A 17,087-nucleotide genomic window follows, 5' to 3' on the forward strand; every position below is an offset into this window, starting at 1 on the left:
TTCATTTATGCGACATTACAATCTGGAGAAACAAGCAAGCATGTGATCACTCGTATGCTTGCTGCAACAACAGATAAAGACTGACAATGGCCCAGGTTATACAAGCTCCAGTTTCCACCAAAAATTGAAAAATTGGGAATACTACATAAAACGGGTATTCCATATAATCCACAGGGCCAAGGTATGGTAGAAAGGGCACATCGAACCATTAAGTGTCAATTTGAAAAAATTAAAAAGGGGTAATGGCACCCTACCAAGGGATCCCCCAGAAATATCCTTCATCACACATTCTTTATTTTAAATTTTTAAACTTTGGATTCTGAAGGAAAATCCACTGCAGATAGATTCTGGCATTCTGATACCAAAAAGAATGTTGCAACAGTCCTCTGGAAAGACCCATTAACTGGAACCTGGAATGGGCCAGATCCAGTGCTTATCTGGGGAAGAGGTTCAGTCTGCATATATTCCCAAACTGCAGAATCCACATGCTGGCTGCCAGAGAGACTGATTAAATAAATAGACAACAATAAAAAATCCAGGGAGAAAAAACCCCCCGAGAAGCATATTTTTTCTTTGCAGGAAACATATAGATGCTTCTCAATTGCCTTCAAACTGGAACAGATCAACTAGCAAACCTGACTTGAGAAGTCCCCAGTATGGAAGGAGACATCACCACCCATACCTCCAGGGTGGCTCTATTGGACTCTTAGTTCCCCAACTTATGATTTAGTGGAGAACATTGTTTAGACCCAGGAGAAAACCCAGTACCACAGTTACTATAGTTGTTTTTTGGGTTTGAGATTGACTGAAGCAGGAACAGAGATTTCCTTACTTGTTTTGTTAAGATCAAAGCTATGATCAGTTCTGTATTTCTATAGATTTAGATTCTGCTATAACACATTTGTAAACAGAATAGAAGAGGCTTATACTTTTTACTCCTCTGATAGAGGGAGTTATGTGTTGCCCTTAAAAAAGAGTGTTGCTCTTATACTGACTATTCAGGCATTGTTAAGTCTATTGTCTCTTGGGTCCATGCTGTTCAACAAACTGATGGCTTTTGTACACTATTCAAATGAAACCTATACAGGTCCGTTATTACAGGCTGGAAGTAGAGGATTGTAAAACCTCTGTCATCAAGACTAACAAGGATTATCCCCTAACTTACGCGCTAAGCCAGATAGTCAATGACGGGTAAGAGAACACTTCAAGACCCTTGCCCCTAAAAAGGGAGGCCTCACCATCCTAAGACAGGAGCTCAACTAATGGCTGTTGAGTATACAAAAACAGGAAAGGCAGGCTGGGGTCATTTGTCCCAACCTAAGACATGCACGGTTTCCATAAGTTTTCCCAGCTTTACCTTTTGAAAAAAAAATTTAAAAGAGGGACCTGTGGGGAGCTGACAGAAGGCGGCTATCATCCTTGCAGCCATCTTGAGCCATATACCTGGATAAGAGACTTCATTACAATAGCCTACAACAGCTGAGCACACTCTGATAACATCTTGCTTTAGATACCCAGGATCTTCCCTTGGGTGTGTGAGACTTAAAGGTGTGATTTAGAGCCGAGGCTTAAGGGCATGACTTAGAGATCAGATTTAGAGACAAGGTCTAAGGGCATGACTTAAAGGTGTGGCTTAGAAGTGAGACATATAAAAGGCAAGAGGCAGACAGAAGAGTTGAGTACAACTTGGAGTAGGAATTAGGCATTGAGGAAGAAGACACTTGGACTAGAGAACTCAGAAGAAATTATTATTATTAGGTATTAGGTACTTGGCATTTGGAGGAAGAACTTGGAATTAGACATTAGGCACTTAGCACTTGGAAGAAGTAACTTGGAACTTGGAGGCACTAGGGACTAGGAACTAGGGACTAGGAACTCAAGATTTGGGACTTAGACTAAGAAGAGAGACTGAAGAATAAACGGGATTGAATCACACTCTGGCTGGTCTCCATCCCTTGCATCATCCTCACTCTCTCTTGCTGAACCCCGACCTGAGGACTGGAGCAGCTTGAGGCAGTGCAGGCTCTAACAGTTTAGCCCCCAAGGCTTTTGGCAGTGCAGGTTCCAACATTGACAGAGCGGTCCGTGACACTTTGGCCCCCAAACATGGGATAGAGTGGCCTGCAAAACACACACACACACACACACACACACACACACACACACACACATGCACACACAGGAAGGTGATCTAAATGAAACTGTCAAATAATGGGGGGACCAGAGCCCCCGCTAGCCATCTTTTTTTCACTAAATGAAGTGTTTAGCCTTGGAATTGGGTTAGATCCAGTTAAGTCCTAATTCGTTACCCATGAACAGGACCTTGTTTGGAGATACCATCTGTGTAGATGTACTCACAAATTTTACTTTGTTTGAGACAAAGTCTCAAGTAGCCAAACCTGCTCTCAAATTCACAGCAATCCTCCTGCCTCTGCCTTTTCAGCACTAGAATTATAAGCATTAGCCACCATACCTCGTTTATCAATTTTGAGATCAGCTCCTGTTCAGTGCAAGCAGTTTGTGGTAGCAATCCTAGTCACTGAATCTCTCATTTTCTTCCTGTAAATGCCTCCACTGCAAAGATGACCAATGTACCTAAACCCTGAGGAAAAGAAGCTCCTGTAAGGAATATGGCACGTATCAAAAACATCAGCCTTGGGAAATGACCCAAGGACTGTGGGGTTACAATCAGAAGCAGAGTGGCTGTGATAGGCAGGGAAACAAAGCTAATTGAAAATTAATTAACTAATTAATTTAATTTTTTTAAAAGCCCTAAACTACAGAGAAGACCATCTCCAGACCAACTGCAAGTCCCAGAGACACTGGTCTTTAGAGACATGGCTTTCAAAGACGTGGTCTTCAGAGATGTGGTGTTTTGAACTGTAGAAAACAAGAGGAAAAAGGTCCCCGAGTGATCCAATACTAAAACTTGTGTTGTCTGGGGGGGAGGGGGGGATGCTGAAGCAGCAGAAAAATTAACTGTTAGAAAGTAGGATTATTGTTACTTATTTTAAAGGAATTTTGAGGGGCCTGGAGAGATGGCTTAGTGGTTTAGAGCACTGACTGCTTTTCCAGAGGTCTTGAGTTCAGTTCCCAGCAACCACATGGTGGCTCACAACCATCTGTAATGGTATCCGATGCCCTTTTCTGGTGTGTCTGAAAACAGCTACAGTGTACTCACATACATAAAATAAATAATTATTTTTAAAATTTTTTTCTTGAAAACCAGGCATAATGGCTCACACCTTTAATATCTGCACTTTTGAGGCAGAGGCAGGTGGATTCCTGAGTTCCAGGACAACCAGAACCACATAGCATGACTCTGCCCAGAAAGAGGTCGGGGGGGGGGGGGAGAGAGCGAGAGCGAGAGAGAGAGAGAGAGAGAGAGAGAGAGAGAGAGAGAGAGAGAGAGAGAGAGAGAGAGAGAGAATATCAGCTGTCCTTATAACAAAAGGGGGAAGATTAACAGGGACTTCAAGAAGAACCCCTACCTGAGTGGTTGGAGCTGGGAACTCTAGAAATAGATTCTCCTTCCGATCTGGGGTTTCCAGCCTTCAGAACTGTAAAAAAAAAAAAAAGTCTTTAAAATTCTTAATGTTGAAATTTTACTAATAAACATTCAGGCCATATAAGCACACAAACATATAAGTAAACAATGACTATTGGTTGGCATTTCTTGGGCACCTCTTCGAATTCTCGTGGCCACACCCTACATCCCCCCCACACACACACACACAGCTGCATAAGCCAACTGAAAGCAGATGGTCAATCCGTTTCACACAGCGGCAGCCTCTAGCCCCACCTCTAGCCCTGCCTCTAGCCCTGCTGCCATCTTTTCTACCCTGATTCCCAAGCCCACTCAACACAGACCAGTGACTCAGGCTCCGCCTCCAATGGGAGGTGTTAATCAATGGGAGCTGGAAGCCAAGGAATGAATGATACACGTCAGACTGGACTCGTTGGATAAGACTTGCTGTATGATTTGAACAAATCATTCCATCTCTCCAGCTGCTGGGCAGTTCAGCGTTCACCCAGGCTCTCCCATCTTCCCTGTCCTTTCTTTCCTACCTCAGCTAACACACAAAGAAGCTCTTGGCTTGTAAATCTGGCTTAAACCCTGGTCTCTGTGAGTCATGACTAATACTCAATAAAACAACGATGATGGGGACCGCATAGCGGAAGACGAGGGCATCTGGGAATAAGCTAGGTCTATAGTCTATCAACATAAAGGTGGTATGATAGGGTTCGTATTAGTCAGAGCTCTCTAGAAGAACAGGTCAATAGAATGTACATATCACATAGAATATTTTCCAAATTGGTTTCCACATGTGGCCTGCGTAGTCAAACAGTGGCTATCTGCATGCTGGGGAGGCTGAGAATCTGCTCAGTCCACAAGGCTGGGTGTCTCAGGGAGCCCAGGCTGGTGCTAAAGGCCTACAGCTGGTCTTTGTGATCATGGGAAGGCTGAAGAAGCTGAGCTCTAACTTCAGAATAGTAGAAGCAGGAATAGAAACCCTCTGGGAGACGGTTTCCTCCTTAGTTAATCCTCCCAGAAGTTACCTTCCCATATTGTTCTTACTTCCTTTCTGGTGCTGTGAGTAAACACTCTGACCAAAAGCACCTTAGGGAGGAAAGGAGTTATTTGGTTTACACTTCCAAGTCATAGTTGAGGAAAGCCAGGGCAAGAACTCAAACTAGAAGCAGGAGGGATTCTGCTTACTGGCTTTCTCAAAGGCTCATAACAAGCTTTCTAATTCATCCCAGGACCATCTGACTAGGGAATAGTACCACCCACAGTGGACTGGTCCCTCCAGCATCAATAATCAAGCCAGTGCCTCTCAGACAAGCCCACAGGCCACTCTGCTCTAGAAAATTCAATTGAAGCTTCCCTTCTCAGATATTTGGAGGCTGTGTGAAAATGTAAACAAATGTACTGAGTTCTCTTTCGTTTTGTTTTTCAAGACTGGGCTTCTCTGTGTAGCCCTGGCAGTCCTGGAACCTGCTGTAGAGACCATGGCAGCCTAGAACTCAGAAATCTGCCTGCCTCTGCCTCCTGAATACTGGAATTAAAGGTATGGCCAACACTTCCTGGCCAGACATATCTCCAGGGCATGCTTGCTTGCTTAAGCATAGCTACATACCCTTCTGCAGAAATAAAACTTGCCTTACCAAATACTTTGGATTGTGCGGTCATTTTCTTGAGACCCCAGAACCATTTCTTAGACCTGTGTTAACAGTGAAAGCTAACTAGGGCATCTACCCTCCAAGAGCTGTGTCTTTTATTGATCCATAACTTGATCAAGACAACAAAGATCCATCACAGGGTTCTTCAGAACAAACAAGAGACCTAGCAGCAGTAGGGTCACAATCTGAGCAAGGCATCCTTAGACCATTTCTTTGTTGTATAGATGTCATCAGATGCATAAGGAGTGTGTGTGTGTGTGTGTGTGTATTGTGGCATATGTTCCCAGACATTGGGCTAACCCATGATACCAAGACATGTCAGATATATAGATACATGAGGCTACTGCTTATACTACCACAAGCTATTTATAGTACTTAGTTTTATAAGTAGAAAGGATGCATGCTAGTGGTAAAATGTGCATATAGTAAATTCATAAACCAGTAACCAGTGTTTGCTTTTGTCAAAGCCTATGCACTATACTAAATTACACATGCTTTTATAGCCAATGTAAAAGATCTGTCTAAACCACCAGGCACATGTGAAAGATGCATTGTCCTGTGATGGTTATGATGTCACTAGCCTGCAGGGGGTTTCCAATCTCCCCTATAGTCTTATGATACCTTCACTGTCCGTGCAGCCAACATTGACCAAAGCATTCTTATGTCTCTGACTATAGGCATAATGAGGTAGTGGCTTGCATGATTATGGAGGCTAAGTCCCATGAGCCTTCAACTGCAAGCTAGGAATTTAGCCTTAACATGCAGTCGAGTTTCCGAGGCTGCACTTGCAGGGTGAGAACCACTGACCCGATGAATCACGGTCCCAGAGTAGATGTGAGGAGACATCATGAGGACATGATGAAGCAGGAAAATAAGTGAAAGTAAATTTATGCTTTCAACCACTCAGCTCTGGGTAGCTCCCCAAGTGCCACGTTCAAACGAGGAAGGTTCTTGAGGTGGCTTGGTGAGTCCTGTAGGGGTGGAGGGCTCAGCCTGTGGAGCCAGAAAACATGACCATGCTGGTCACCTTGGCTTCCAGAATATTCAGGGTATCTGGGGTGAGTTCAGGTTCAATGAGGACAGGAGAGCTAGGTACAAAACATAAAAGGTGAATGTTGGAGAGATGTCTCCTTGGTTAGGAACACTTGGCTCTTCTAGAGGACCTGGGCTCAATTCTGAACACATACATGGTGGCTTACAACTGCCTGTAACTCCAGCTTTAGTGGATCCAATGCCCTCTTCCAAACTCCATAGGCACCAGGCTCATACAGTTGCACAGACATACATCCAGGCAGAATACATATATAAAATTTTATATATATATATATATATATATATATATATATATATATATAATAGCTATTACAAATTCAAAATAGAAAAGAAGTCAAAGGGGCAGGGAGATGTCTCAGCAGGTAAAAGGGCTCAACAGGCAAGCCAGGTAACCCAAATCTCAACTCTCAACTCCAGGAATCCATGAAAGTCAGATGCTATGGCTCATGTCTATAACCCAAGCACTGCTATGGAAAAATGGAAAGCAGAGACAAAAGAATCCCTTAGAACCTTGTCTGCTAGACTTGAATACATATCTCAGCAGCAAACAAGAGAGCCCCTGCCTCAGACATGGTGGAAGGCAAAGATCAACACCTGAGGTTGTCCTCTGACTTCCATGTGTGCCATGGTATGGATATACCCTGAAACAGAAACACACGTGTACACACACACACACACACACACACTCGCACGATTTTGTTAAACAATTCATGAGTGTCTGGGCATGTACTCAGTTGGGTACTAGCCAAGTATCACGTAAACTTAGCCTAGTGGCACACACCTGTAGTCCCAGAATTTAGGGTGTGGAGGCAGAAGTTCAAAGTGACCTTCAGCGTCTAGGCAAGCAATTACTGACTGAGACGTTCCTTCAGCCCTTAAGTAGAATCTTCTTGATGAGCTACTTAATGTCCAGAGCCTTGATGTTAGGTGGGTAGAGAAAGGACCCAGGCAGGACTTCTGTGCCAATGAACGGAGTAGGCGAAGGGAGGGACCCCAGTAAGGAGGGCCATCTCTGAAACACCACATGAAAAAACAGAGGCAGGAACCCCTGTCCCTGAGCCTAGGACAGCCCACAGGTGTGGGACTGAGAAGATTCCAAGAGAACAAGTCTTTGAAGGAATCTCCCGCCCCCCACCTGTAGTGAGAACTCTGGTTTCTTTAAGCCCAGATGTAGGACATGGGGCTGCTTCAGATTGTCCAGAGCAGCTAACAACGAGTTGCCCCCTGCTCTAGCAGAACCGTGGTTTTGCCAGATGCAGACGTTTGGAATTCTGGGGACTCTTCAGAGAGTAAACAAATGCTGGGGCATTTGAGAGGTAGAGTAGGTTGCTGGTTGGTTGTAGTTCGTTAAGTAGTTGTGCACAAAGAAGAAACAAGAAGAATAATTTAGATATCCTGACAGTGGAACATCAAACTTGACACAAGGAACTCGACTACCCTAGTGGCAGGAAAAGTAGTCTTTTTCTTTCTTATCTAGTATTTAGAGGTTGGAAGGGTGGAGAAGGGTATAATAACAAAGAACCCACAAAGTAGCAAAAGTCTGGTTACATCCACCCACCCCTGGGTCAGAAGAGGGGCAGAGGCCAGCTCAATGTAACATAATACAAACAAAAGTGGGATCCACGTGAATCTGGATACCTGTAGAAAAGTCAGGCACTGGGATTTCCTGGCCTGGAGAGAAAAAAAGAGATAATGAAGACGGTTTAGGGTCCGTATTCTTGTGTGATTCCCCTGTGTGTCAGCCATAAATGAGAAGACTGCATCCTGGGAGCTTCAGGGCCATCTGCCCACAGGAGAGATCCCTTGGCAAGCGTCAGGGCCAGGTCAGGACTGCTTACCATGTTCCAGGGAAATCCAAGGAGGAGGAGAGACAGGGAAGCCAACAAGGAGAGGAGATGCATGCTTGGGCACCCACTCCCGCCCCAGAGATGGGCTTAAGGGGCTTAGCATCCTGGAGGTCACTGGTAACCTTGACAGCTATATCTGTCTTAGTAGAAGCCTGCTTTGCACAGAGGAGGTGGGTGGGCAGTAATGGAGGAGAGCAGTGTGGCCTCTGGAGGGGCGATTCTGTGAAGGAGTCAGAGAAATGAGGCAAGTTAGCCAGGGAGCTGTGGGAAAACTGTGGAGAGGGAAGCTGGCAGGGCTGGGGAGAGGACACATTCATGGTGGGAAGAGAGGAAAGGGGCTTAGCCTTGGGCAGGTGCCAGGCAATACAAGAAATGATGTCACCGTGTACCTAGGTGAGATTTTTTTACCCAAGCTCACCAGAGCCAAACAGCAGCCTGGGGACAAAACCAAAGGCAGTCACCTCACAGCCCTTGATAGAGAGTACAGCTTTCTTCAGTCACCGACTTCTCCCAGCTTCTGAGAAACACAGGTCACCACATATGCCAGTCAAGGAGGGCTTCCTGGAAGAGGAGAGACTGGCCTTTCAAGCAGGACTATGAGCTAAGCAAAAGGGCCCAGTGGAAGGATTGGGGACTGAACAGACCAGTTTGGGTTGTGGGCCGTTCTAGGCTGGGTGTGCAGGTTGCCTGTGGGAAGCTAGATAAATCCGGTGCCTCTCCTCACCCCCACAGGCAAAGTCACCACACTTGCAGGAGGAAAAGAGGGTTGGTGGCCGCCTGCCAGGTGCTAAGCGGAAGGAGACCTGCTTGCCCGGGCACCATGCTCCTTCTTGTGCCCTTTGAGTCATGTTTGCCTGCAGGTGCTCTGGGGCCAGTTCTGGGGCCAATGGATCAGAGTACAGTGTGCTGAGTCCACAGCTCATCTGTTCCGATTTGTTCAGGACCCCATCTGGGCTGAAGACGAAGTATAAACCTTCTGGAGATCCATTATCTCCACATCTGCTGGCCACACTGGCTCCGGGCTAAGACGTCCCAGAGCCTCACACAGCTCCGAATATACCCTGGTCTCTTGCTGGCACCTGGGTTCCCACAGAGGTGTCTCCTTGACGAAGCCATTTTACCCCTGGCTCCTTCCTCAGGAAACCCTTTTCAGGGATCCCGATGGAGAAGGATTCACCACCACCACCACCACCACCTCTGCTTTCACCACCTCCCTGCTGGCTGTATAATCCTTTCAAGGAATGCAATCCTCAGATAGCCAGATGCTTTGTGTGTCTTTGATGCATATTCCTCATATCACGATCCCCTTGGCCCCCAGCTGCGTGAACCGCTGGGTTAGCTTTCACAATGGGGTGATTTCAACCACCAACTAGACTAGACTAGACTTCCAGAGAGGCTTAACTGAGAAGGGAAACCCCATCGTGCGTGTGGTTGGCACCATTCCATGGGCTGAGGTCCCACACTAAACAAAGAGGAGACTATGAACTGAGTGGCAACATTTTCTCTGCTTCTCAGCCGCCTTTGCCTCACATTCCTGCCACCATGACTTCCCCACCAGGATGGACTGTATCCCCTCAGAGCACCCACGCGGGAAAATAAATCCTCCTGAAGTAGCTTAAGAGATGGCACAGAGCTCCTTCACGTTTCACCTGTCTGCTTCCTTCTGGGGGGACTTCACATTTGTAATTCCATCTTTATCTGGTTAATATGTTAGTTCACAGCTTTGCTAACACACCCGATCCACCCCAGTCACCCCGGATTCTGCTGCTGACTGACGGGCGTCGGGGTGTTCCAAGGATGCGCCCTGCACTTGCTGAGCCTTGCCTTCCCACAGTCAGGTTCAGGTCTGCTTCTGACCCTGATTTGGCTTCCAAGAGAACAAAGAACTCTGGCATCAATTGACCTGGGTTGTAGAGTTCCATGTTAGAGAGCCTCTGGGATATGGAGGTGTCAGTGGTGGCTGAGGACCCAACCTTCTCTGAGCAGACAAGGAAGAGCCAGCTTCCCCAGGGCAGGCCATTAAGATCAGGGCAGCTTCTGCTGGGCAAAATGGAAGTGTGGTCCTCACAGACTTTACTGAAAAATGTCAAGCATCCTCGGTCCTATGGCCAAACTAGACCTCAGACTTCCTGGCCTGAGCCCCAGGTACCAGAAGATAGCTCAGGAATGAGAAGTGGCAGCTTCAGATTGTGCAGGAAGCGGTGGCCAGGGAGACATGGTTGTCTCTGCTCCACAGGGCTTCAGGCTCAACTGTTGGTTCTGACCGTGTATACCTCACTGAGTGGCTCTTTTCTCTAAGTCTCCAACTTACAAAGACAAAATAAGATACAAGAAAGAAGGAAAACCACTTGCAAGCTATAGGATCTCCTATGCTAAAACCTCCAGGGAAGCTGGCCTGGTGCTGCAGGCCTGTCATCCCCACTACTCAGGAGATGAAGGCAGGAGGATTTCAAGTTCAAGGCTAGCCCGGGCAACTTAGTGACTTGGTCTGAAAAACAACACATTTAAAAAAAAAAAAAAAAAGAACCAGAAATATAGCTCAGTAGTATAGCACTTGCTTAGCAGGCTTGAAGCTCTGCTGTTATTGTGAAGGGAGAGGGAGTGTCTTAGTTATGGTTTCTATTGCTGTGAAGAGACACTGTGACCACAACAACTCTCACAAAGGAAAACATTTCATTGGGATGGTCTTACAGTTTCGGAGGTTTACTCATGGTGAGAAGCATGGCAGCGTGCGGGCAGACATGGTGTTGGAGGAGCTGAGAGTCCCATATCTTGAACTACAGGGAGCAGAAGGAGACCGTGAGCCACCCTAGGTTTAGCTTGAGCACAGGAGATCTCAAAGCCCTCCTCCACAGTGACACACTTCCTCCAACAAAGCCACACCTCCTAATAGTGCCACATCTATGGGCCAAGCATTTAAACACATGAGTCTATGGAGGCCATACTATTCAAACCACCACAGGAAGGGAGGGAGGAAAGAAGGGAGGGAGGGAGGAGGGAGAGAAGGAGAGAGAATGAAAATATGATGAGAGATAAAAATCCTAAGGAATCCACTAAAAGAAAATCTATTAATGTGGGCATAGCAGTACACACCTTTAATCCCAGCATTTGGAAGGCAAAAGCAAGAGGCTTCTGTGAGTTCAAGGCCAGCCTGGTCTACAAAGTGAGTTCCAGGATAGAGTTACATAGTGATACTCTGTCTCAAACAAACAAAGAAACAAAAACTCACAAGCATAATAAATGAGTTTGACAAGATTACAAGATATAAAATCAATACACAAAAAATCAGTTTTACTTCTATTTAGTCCTGATGAACAAATTAAAAACAAAATTATATACTATGTATAGTATGTATGATATACTATAGAGATGGCTCAGGAGTTAAAAATGACTGGCTGTTCTTCCAGGGACCTGGGTTCAATGTCCAGCACCCATGTAACAACTAACAAAGATCTGTTAAGTCCAGATCTATGGGTTCTGACACCCTCTTCTGGCTTCCATGGGCATTGCATGCATGTGTGTGGTACACATAAACTCAGGCACACAAACATAAGCAGAAAACAAAATTAAAAATTTTCTTTTAAGTCCTTTATGTTAAAAAAAATACATACTCATCTCAGCTAGGGTTTCTATTGCTGACAAAATACCATGACCAAAAAACAAGTTGGGAAGGAAAGGGTTTGTTCAGCTTACACTTCCATATAACTGTTCATTAAAGAAGTCAGAACAGGAACTCAAAACAGGGCAGGAACCTGGAGCAGGAGCTAAAGCGTAGGCCATGGAGGCTGCTGCTTACTGGCTTGCTCAGCCTGTTTTCTTATAGAACCTAGGACCACCAGCCTAGGAATAGCACTGCCCACAATGGGCTGGACCCTCCCCCATCAATCACTAATTTAGAAAATGTCTTACACTTGGATCTTATGGGACATTTTCACACCTGAGGTTCCGTCATTTCAGATGACTTTAGCTTGTGTCAAGTTGACGCCAGACTGGCCAGCACAACACTGCTGGTGAGAGTGTGGCCTAGAATTGCCACTGGGAAACGGGCTGATGGTTCTTCAAAAGGCTGGCCTGTTACCAATTGACCCTGCCAAGTCCACCCCAGTGTGTCCCCAAAAGAAATGAAAACTGCCTACACAAAAGCTTGTATACCAAGTTCATAGCAGCACAGTCCTGCCTAGCTAAGAAATGGCCATCAGCTGGTGATGGGCAAAGAAGATGAGTGACACCTGTCACGCTAGCACTTGGAAAGACTGAAGTAGGAGGATTGCCATGAGTTTGAGGCCACTCTGGGCTACATAGTTAGTTCCAGGATACCTTGGGGTACATATCAAGAACCTGTCACAAAATGAGACAAACCAGCAAACAAACACACACAATTTCAACACCACCAAAACCCAAGAGGCTTGAGAGATGGCCCAGCAGTTAAAGAGTGCTCTCTGCTGTTCCACAGGATATAAGTGTGGCTCCCAGCACCCATATCAAATGGCTCACAACCAACCACCTGTAACTGTAGCTCTAGGGGATCTGATACCCTCTTCTGGCCTTTGTGGATACCCACACCCATGTGGTGTACATACTTAAGTACCAATTAAAAACATTTTTTTTTTTTTTTTTTTGGAGTAGGAGGCCAGTTAAGACAGGGCTTTGAACTCATAGAGATCCACCTACCTCTGCCTCTCAAGTGCTGGTATTAAAGGTGTATGCCTCTATGTCTGGACTAAAAGTAAATGTTAAAACCACAAAAGAAAAAAAAAAGACATAGCATATCAATATGATAGATCATTGTACAGCCATGTGAAGGAATGGATTGCTGACAGATCTTAACAAGGAGTCACCTGGAAACCTTCATGCTATAGGAAGAAGCCTGGGACAAAGCCCGCATCTTACACATCTTACATGGTTTCCATTTACACAAAATGTCCAGAGGAGGCACTCCATAAAGACATGAGAGTAGACAGGTGGGAGGGGCCTGTCTTGGGTGGGAGGGGCCTGAGGAGAGACAGCAATGGTGGGTGTTGGGTTCCTTGACTGGATATGCAAACCATTCTAAACCATAATGGTCAACATGGCCCCAAGACATTGAAGTGTTTGTTTTAAATTAGTACATTATTGTATATTTGAATTAAATGTTGATAAAATGATAAAGTTGTCATCATTTTAAGTCTTTTAGGCTAGGCAGGGTCCTGGGGCAATCCTGGAGTTCAGGTTTGGTTGTGGCAGGAGGGCTGTTCTGTAAATCTCTTCGGCTGATGTCTTAGTTTCTTTTCTTGTTATTATGATAAAACATTCTGAAAAGGGAGATTTTAGGGGTTCAGTGGGTGAGGGTGATTGTCACCAGGCCAGATAACCCGAGTCTGCCCCCTGGAACTGTTAGAAATAAAATCTGACGGCTCGGTGTTCAAATGTGCCTTGAGCTAGCTTAGGTGCAATGGGTGGAAAACACTAGGCCCCTGGCTTAATGCCTGCTGGTTCAGCCACACAGACTCCTGAAAAACAAACAGACAAATGAACAAACAAAAACTCCTAGAAGCCTAGAGTAGACAGTCAGCAATGCCTAACTACAAGCTCACGGATCTGATCTGCTCTAAAACAAACAGGATGTAGAATGCAGAGGTGAACTCAGTACAGGTTTTGTTGAGGAAAAAACACCATAAGCCAACAGAGGGAAAGGTAAGAGCTAGGTGACTCCAAGATTGTCACCCATGATTATTCGAGACAGGAAGGAAGGTACTGTGCTCCAGTCTGTAGACTGTTGGAGGCTGCTCATGGAAGACACACTTCAGTCCTGTTCCTCTGAGTCCCCAGACTCTTAGTATGAAATGGGGATCTTGTTTCTCACAGGATCTGTGTGGTAGAAAGAAAAAGTAACCCTGTCAAGGGATCCTCTAACCTCCACACATGTGTACCCCACCCCCACAAATAAATGTCATATATAAACATATATATTTATGTATGAAAAACACACAATGAAATATGTAAGCATATATATATGAAAAACACAAATAAATGTATATATGTATATATGCTGATGTATATATATATACACACACACATATACACACACACATATACACACACATATACACACACACACACATATATATACACACACACATATACACACACACACACATATATATACACACACACATATACACACACACACACATATATATACACACACATATATATAGATAGATATGGGATTTTTTGTTTTTTTTTGTTTGTTTTTTAATTTTTTTTCTGAGACAGGGTTTCTCTGTGTAGCCCTGAATATTCTAGAACTTGCTGGCCTCAAACTCAGAGATCTGTTGGCATCTGCCTCCCTGCCAAGTGCTGGCATTTAAAAGGGTGCACCACCATTATCCAACAATAAATACAATTTTTAAAAAAGCAACTTAAGGGGCCTGAAGAGATGTCTCAGTGGTTAAGAGTGCTGGCTCCTCTTCTAGAGGACCCAGGTTCAGTTCCCAGCACCCACACATGACGGCTCACAACTGTCTGTAACTCTTGTTCCAGGGGAAATCTGACACCTTTATGGATGTAGACAAAACACTTATGTACATTGTACTGGCTGATTTTGTGTGTGAACTTGACACAAGCTGGAGTTATCACAGAGAAAAGAGCTTCCGTTGAGGAAATGCCTCCATGAGGTCCAGCTGTAAGGCATTTTCTCAATTAGTGATCAAAGGTGGGAGGGGCCATTGTGGGTGGTGCCATTCCTTGGGCTGGTGGTCCTGGGTTCTATAAGAAAGCAAGCTGAGCAAGCCAGGGGAAGCAAGCCAGTAAGTAACATTGCTCCATGGCCTCTGCATCAGCTCCTGCTTCCTGACCTGTTTGAGTTCCGGTCCTGACTTCCTTTGGTGATGAACAGCAGTGTGGAAGTGTAAGCTGAATAAATACTTTCCTCCCAAACTTGCTTCTTGGTCATGATGTTTGTGCAGGAATAGAAACTCTGACTAAGACATGCATAAAATAAAAATAAATAAATTTATATTAACAAAAGAATATAAAAATCAACTTAAGGAAGGAGGGGTTTTTATTTTAACTCACAATTCCAAGTAGTCTCTCGCAGCCACTATGCCAAGGTCTGAGGAGGTCGGACTGGTCATGTGACCTCTGTACAAGAGAACAATGAAAGCTCACATGCTTGTGTTCAGTTTGCCTTCTCACAGTATCTTCTCCCCAGGACACAATCCTGCTCACACTTAAGATGGGTCCTCACATGGCAATTAGTGTCATCAAAATAACCCCCCACCGGCAGCCCAGGGGCGTATTCTTCAGGTGATCCTCGATTCTGTCAAGCTAACAATGAACTCTTACCCATCACAGCTGGAAACAAGCAGTAGATTTCAACCCAACTATCTCAAAATAAAAGTGAGGAGGCCTGCTGGATGGAGGCAGCCACTGGATGTCTTACTTGGAGGCTGCATCCTGCCTGGGCAGGCCTTATTCCCAATGCAGTTCCAGACTCACTTGCAAGCTAGCAAGGTCCTGGGGATGGGGAGAGAAGTTATACCTCATCTGAGTGCCAAAAGTCACAAACCCTTCTCCACCACATGTCGATAGGCCTGAGCCAATGTCTCCGACCTACCCAATCTTGGAGCAGTCAGAGTGGCCTTATATATTTCCCCATCACCTCCATTGTCTGTGGGTCCTGGACAATCAAGCGTTCAAGGAACAGCAATCTGATATCTAATTCCTGGGGCCAGAATGCTGAAGAGCACCAAGCCAGCAAACACAGAAAGAATTCTGTCCATATGTTTACACATCCTGAGGTCTGGGATCATGAAGACTGCAAATGCCATTGAAGGCCACTGCAGGCTGAATGCTGCTGCTAGCCAGGCGACATGAACTGTTATCAGTGATGCCCTCTCCCTCATCTGGAGAGACAGCTAGTGGGATGTCTCCTCGTACTTCTGATTGAGGCTTCTCTGCAGCTTTGTAGTACATGTACCCATGAGGCCTTGTCTGACACAGCTCCACTGGGTGACCCCTGTGTGGGGGACTACTACGTTGACCTCAGCCATTGACCCCTACCCTTCCCCAGCTGGAGGTATGTCAGGTCTGACCTAGGGAGAGGCTCCAGGTTAGATTACCATCCCATCCAAGAGAATCCAAGGAGGTGATCCCTGGGAGCCATATTCAACTGGATTCTCCATAAATGGCACAGAGTAACTCAGAGAGGGAGGACTTACTCATAGCGCTCCCAGGAGGATTTGCCTGAACGCTGCCATGCCCTCGGTAGCAGACTCAGGGACCGTGCTTGCCTTGCTGTGAAGAGTCTCCAGAGACCTGCTGGGCAAAGCTGGAGCCCTGGGCAGTTTGTCTGTCCACATGGCCTTTCTTACTGGCAGTCTGTGCTTCTTCTTAACCCAGAGAGAGATGCTTCAGACTTCTTCAGGTTCCGGTTACTATCTCTGCGTCCCTTCTTCCTCCTCTCAAAGATGTGATTCCCAAGAAACCTCTGGTCACCTCAGCGTCTGCTCTCTGGAGAGCAGGAACGAGGGATGGAATGTTGCAAAAAAGGACAGAGAAGATGAACTGCGCACCAGATGACTCACAACTGCATCTGTGAGGTGGTGGGTTCCAGGTGGGGGCCATACATCGTGACAGTTCTCCTGAAAATGGTCTAAGAGCTAGTCAGGGGAGATGTCGGTGCAAGGGGCTGTTCTAGGGTGAGCGCAGCATTGAGTTAATTGACAGAGGACTGTGTGGAGGGGAGGATAATGGTGGCTGTTAACAACAGCAGTTGCAGCTGGTTAACAAGGAGCCGAGGGCAATTAGTTAACAACTGAAAGCTGAGAGCAGCCAGTTATACTCCCAGCTTCAAACCTCTTTTTTTTTCTAGAAAGAACTGAGACAGTTCAAGTTCAAATCCAGATTTTATGGCCAGAGTGACTGACTTCAAAGATAGCTGAACACTCAATCAGCACAAGTCTGGACAGACAGCAGGGGAGAACGGGGCCCAAATAGGTGGATAGATATCCCAAGGAGTTT

At 45.7% G+C, this 17,087-nt stretch overlaps 1 long non-coding RNA gene across 1 annotated transcript; it reads right to left on the reverse strand.

Moving 5' to 3' along the window:
• Window positions 1–1,757: 1,757 nt before the first annotated feature.
• Window positions 1,758–8,219, reverse strand: LOC143441540 (uncharacterized). Its single transcript, XR_013109088.1, has 4 exons — window positions 8,076–8,219; window positions 3,492–3,560; window positions 2,474–2,602; window positions 1,758–2,121 (listed from the first exon to the last, which is right to left on the reverse strand). It is a non-coding gene; the product is annotated as an uncharacterized LOC143441540 (long non-coding RNA).
• Window positions 8,220–17,087: the final 8,868 nt, after the last annotated feature.

This window comes from Arvicanthis niloticus, chromosome 2, assembly GCF_011762505.2.
Source record: "Arvicanthis niloticus isolate mArvNil1 chromosome 2, mArvNil1.pat.X, whole genome shotgun sequence".
In the NCBI taxonomy this organism is placed as follows: Eukaryota; Metazoa; Chordata; class Mammalia; order Rodentia; family Muridae; genus Arvicanthis; species Arvicanthis niloticus.